The sequence below is a fragment of the Myotis lucifugus genome, unplaced genomic scaffold (assembly GCF_000147115.1).
Source record: "Myotis lucifugus unplaced genomic scaffold, Myoluc2.0 scaffold_63, whole genome shotgun sequence".
In the NCBI taxonomy this organism is placed as follows: domain Eukaryota; kingdom Metazoa; phylum Chordata; class Mammalia; order Chiroptera; family Vespertilionidae; genus Myotis; species Myotis lucifugus.
The window spans coordinates 3794590-3799992 of NW_005871111.1; the positions used below are offsets into that span (position 1 = coordinate 3794590).

The window sequence follows — 5403 nt, forward strand, 5'->3', positions numbered from 1 at the left end:
GGAGCCAAGGCAGAGTGACGTCTCTCGGTTTCCAGCAGCCTTCAAGGTTAACATATTAAGCAATTAGGAGCAACAAGTCCTTCCAGGTGTGGTCATTTGTCAGCAGGGCAGACAGACTTGTGGGTAAGGACCATTCTCCCTGTGAGTATGTTCACTGTAAACAATGATGCAAATTCTAAAGATAAAAATGGGATATAAAATATGATTCCTGCAGAGGATAGGACATTTAAGGATAATATTTCAAAGAACTTAGATTATGAAGTAGTATAGACCATAGAGAAGAACTATATATCTTAACTTTTCAGGAATCATCCCACTTTCATTTTATTTTATTCTTGTTGTTAAAGGCAACCGAACATGATAATATTTATTCATTGATTATATATTATTTACTTCATACATTTTTTTAAAAAGTGATGTGCTGGAGTTAGCTCCCATTGGCTCATGAAAGCAGATTATGATTATTAATCAATTCCATGTTAGATGACTTCACGTTGGCATCTTAAAATCACCCATAGCAGGAGTATTTACACCATGGAAATTGGCAAACCCTGCAAATCAGGATTTTCCACCCTCACATCTCCTGAGAGCTTATTGTGAAATATTTACCAGCACACCATTGGCTTTACAATGAATGATTCCAATTAATCCTTCCAAATCTCCTGTTTTACAGATGGGAAAATGAAGTTTAGAGAGGTTAATAATGAAGTAACTTATTACAAACTTCTTGGTGGCCAAGGCACAATTAAAATTCATATCGTCTGTCTCCAAAGTTGATGCACTGAATCATGATGGAGGGAAAACTTTCTAACTCATTCTATAAGGCCAGCATTACACTGATACCAATGGCAGATAAAGCCACTAAAGAAAAGAAAATTATAGCCAATATTGCTTAGATGCAAAAATCCTCAACAAAATACTAGCAAATCAACCTAACAGCATATTAAAAGAATTATACATCAGGTTCAGATGGGACTTATCTCAAGAATTCAAGAGTGGTTCAACATAAGGAAATCAATCAATGTAATAAACCTCAGTAATAGAACAAAGGTTTAAAAAAATGATCTCAGTGGGCACAGAAAAGGCATTTGATAACATCCAACACCCTTTCATGATAAAAACACTCAGAAAACTAGGAATAAAAGGGAACTTTTCCAACATGATAAAGGGCATTTGTGAAAAACCACAACTAACATCATATTCAGTAGTAAAAGACGGAAAGTTTGCCCCCTAAGAGCAGGAACAAGACAAGAATGCCTCTTTCTGCTTTCACCACTGCTTTTCAACACCATACTGGAATGTCTAGCTAGAGCAAATGGACAAGAAAAATAAATAAAGGGTAAACAGATTGGAAAGGAAGAAGTAAAAACTATCTCTATTTGCAAATGTCATGATCCTATATATAGCAATTGCCAAGGAAGAAAGCTACTAGAGCTAATAAGCTAATTCAGCAAATTTACAGGTAGAAATTAACAAGACTAACACACAAATATCAGTTGTGTTTCTATACACCAGCAATGAATAATTCAAAAGGAAATAAAGAAAGCAATTCCACTAACATAAAAATATGCCTCCCCCCCGCAAATAAAATAGCTACAAATAAATTTAACTAAGGAGTTGAAATCTCTAGAACATTGTTGAGAGAAAGTAATAGAAAGACATCCGTGTTCATGGATTAAAAACCTTAATTTGTTAAGATGGCAAAGTGATTTACAGATTTAACATACTCGGTCAAAATTCCAACAGCATTTTTTTCACAAATGGAAAAAAATCTACCCTCAAATTCATATGAGATTCCAAGGGGCTCAGAATAGCCAAAACAATGTTTAAAAAGAAGAGCAAACTGGAGGCCCCATATCTCCTGATTTCAAAACATACTACAGAGCAACAGTAGCCCTAGCTGGTTTGGCTCAGTGGATAGAGCATCAGCCTGCGGACTAAAGGCTCCTGGGTTCAATTCCAGTCGAGGGCACACGCCTGGGTTGTGGGCCTGATCCCTGGTAGGGGGCGTGCAGGAGGCAGCCAATCAATGATTCTCTCACATCATTGATGTTTCTATCTCTCCCTCTCCCTTCTTCTTTGAAATCAATAAAAATATATTTTTTAAAAAGCAACATTAATCAAAATAGTGTGGTACCAGCACAAGGATAAACATATGCACCATAAAATGACTTGACAGTCCAGAAAGAAACCCATACATCTATGGTGAACCAATTTTCCACCAGGGTGCCAAGTTCATTCAATGGTTAAAGATTAGTCTCATCAACAGGTGTGCTGGCACAACTGGATTTCCACACGCAAAAGAATGAAGTTAGACTCCTACCCGACATTCTACACCAGTGGTTCCCAAACTTATTTGGCCTACCGCCCCCTTTCTAGAAAAAATATTACTCAGCCCCTGGAAATTAATTTTTTTTAAATTTTAATAGCAGTTACTCATCGCCCCCAAATGCACCTGTGGCCATCACCGCCCCCCTGGATCGCTGCAGCGCCCACTGGGGGGGCGGTAGCGCCCACTTTGGGAATCACTGTTCTACACAAAAATTAACTCAAAACTTAATCATAAAACTCTTGGGAAATATAGAGGTAAATCTTGGTGACCTTGAATTTGTCAATGGATTCTTAGTTATGACACCAACAGCATGAGCAACAAAAGAGAAAAAAATAGATAAATGAGATTTTATCAAAATAAAGTATTTATGCATCAAAGGACATTATTATGAAAGTGCAAGGCGATGGCCCACCTGTCTTGGCCATCACCACAGGGCCACCCAGCTCAGCACTCTGGGCTAAATGGGGACCTCCCCGGTCTGGCTCCTTTATAGCCTGCCCAGCTATCCAACACTGGACCTCAGCCATCCCCTTTGAAAGCACAGACATCAAGAACCCACTGTGGCTCATCAACAAGGAGATCATTAGCCATAACACCCAGTGTTTCTACTTAACCCTGCTATGGCCCCATCACATTCTGGGCCTCCCTGAGGGTTAAAATATCTACCTTTCAGCTCAAATCCACCCAGTCCAGTCTCCAGCCATGTCAACAAGGGCTTAGTAGACCTGGTCATCAGGTTTTTGTATTTATTTATTTATTTATTTATTTATTTATTTTTTAATCTTTAATTTCTTTATTGGTTAAGGTATTACAAATGTGTCCTCATTCCCCCATTAACCCCCAACCTCCCCCCACCCCCGACTCATGCTCTCATCCCCCTGTTGTCCGTGTCCAATGGTTTGGCTTATATGCATGCATGCAAGTCCTGGTCATCAGGTTTACTTCAAAGACACCCATCCCAAGTTTTGCACTGGGGGAAAAAAAAATGTACCAGTATCTGGAAAACACAAACGAGGAGACGTCATTGAATTCTAAGGCCCAAATGGGCTGCTAGTCTATGAAAGTAAAGGAAACTTTATCATCTGTCCAGACAAGAAATCCAACCTCAACATCAAGACGGGGACGTCTGTCGGCACAATTGCAGGAGGAACAGGCATCGCTCAGATGCTGCAGTTAATTTGGGCCATCGTGTAAGGACCTGAACAGCCACACTGTGTGCCAAATGCTCTTTGCCAATCAGACTGGGAATGGCATCCTGCTGCCGCCAGAGCTGGCAGAACTGAGGAACAAACATTCTGCTTGCTTCAGCCTCTGGTACACAGTGGAAAGAGCTCCTGAAGCTCAGGACTACAGCCAGGGCTTTGTGAACAGCTGATGATCCGGGAACACCTTCCACCCGCCGGTGTTCCTACCCTGAGCCAGGATGCCTGTCTGCCCAACCTGGACCTCACGGACCACTCCAAGAAGGGCTACTTTGCCTCCTGATGCCTGGGCACTGGCAAGCAGGCACACCCCAAATACTCACCATGCCCTTTCCCCACCCAGTCCTCCCTTGCCACCATTCTTCAATGCCGTGGCTCCAGGTTCAGCCTGGCCTGCCTGTGCCCCGGGTGGTCACCCAGCTGGTCTAACCTGAGGGGTCTCCTTGGGAACAGCTTTGTTTCTGGCGGGCCACCTTCAGGGTAAGTTCCTGTTTGGCTCTCACTTGGCCCTGTCCCTGTCCTCATGACTCTTCATCCCTCCCGCTGCCCCTGTCCCCCACAACACACAAATACAAAAGGGCTGAGGCTGCCGGCACCCTGCTCCACTCACCCCTCACTGCAATAAAGCACAGTCTAGAAATAAACATAAATGTGCAGGCAGGCCAGAGCTGGAGGGGCCAGGAGCCTCTTCAGCCACAGTCCTGGGACCTTTGCCTGCCTCCCCTCACTATCTGCCTCTGAGCCAGGGCTAGGCCTCAGCAGCACCTGACACTACATGAGACCATTAACACCAAAACGTCCTGGGGGGTGTGGGGGAGGGCTGCTGGAGGTGAGAGGCTGCCTCCCATGCCAGGCCCCAGCAAGCCCAAGCCAGCCTAGAGCTTGGCTCTAACTGTGGCTGAAACAGGAAGAGGGTGCTGGCCCAGGGCCTCCTGAGATGGCACTTGGGCTGGCAGCTGGGCCACCTTAAAACCCTGGCATTTTCCTCTAACACACCCAAGCATTCAGGCAGCCTTAGGAGTTTTGAGCTGCCAGTTTTGCAGAGTCTGATCTACTACAGGGCAGGGGGCTCGGGGGGTGGGGTGGGGGGTTGGGCTCACAGTGGGGCCCATGAATCCTGCTGGCAGAGCTTTACCTCTTCCTCCTGCCTTGGACCCCAGCGTGGAGGAAATGTTGAACAGTTCCTCTTGTATGAGAGACATTCTCATTGGTCTCCACAGCTGTGTTAGCCTCTTGCATATGGGCTTTGTCAGAGTTATTTATAAGCAGAAAAAATTGAAGTAAAACTTGGCTAATATTACAATAAAGTGAAAGACAACCCACAGAATGAGAGAAAATACCAGTATTTGCTAATCATATATCTGATAAGGGTTTAATATCCAAAATATATAAGAACTCCTACAACTCAACAAAAGACACACAACCTAATTAAGAAATGAGCAAAGGATTTGAATATCCAAAGAAGATGTACAAATGGCCAATAAGTGCATTAAAAATGTTCAATATCTTTAGTCATTAGGAAATGCAACTCATAACCACAATGATATACCACTTCACACCTACAAGGATGGCTACTTACAAAATGCAAATAAGTGTTGGCAAGGATGTGGAGAAATTGGAACCCTCACACACTGAGGAATGTAAAATGGTACAGTTCCTGTGGTAAAATAACTTGGCAGTTCCTCTAAAAGTTAAACGTAGCCCTAGCCAGTTGCTCAGTGGTTAGAGTGTCAGCCCATGGACTAAAGGGTCCTGGTTTTGATTCCGGTCAAGAGCACATACCTGGGTTGCAGGCTCAATCCCGGCACCCAGAGTTGGGGAGGCAACCAATCAATGTGTCTCTCTCACATGGATGTTTCTCTCCTCCGT

The 5403-nt window shown here is 43.5% G+C and overlaps 1 pseudogene; it reads left to right on the forward strand.

The window, feature by feature from the left end:
* Positions 1 to 2719: 2719 nt before the first annotated feature.
* LOC102432308 lies at positions 2720 to 3817 on the forward strand (annotated as a pseudogene).
* Positions 3818 to 5403: the final 1586 nt, after the last annotated feature.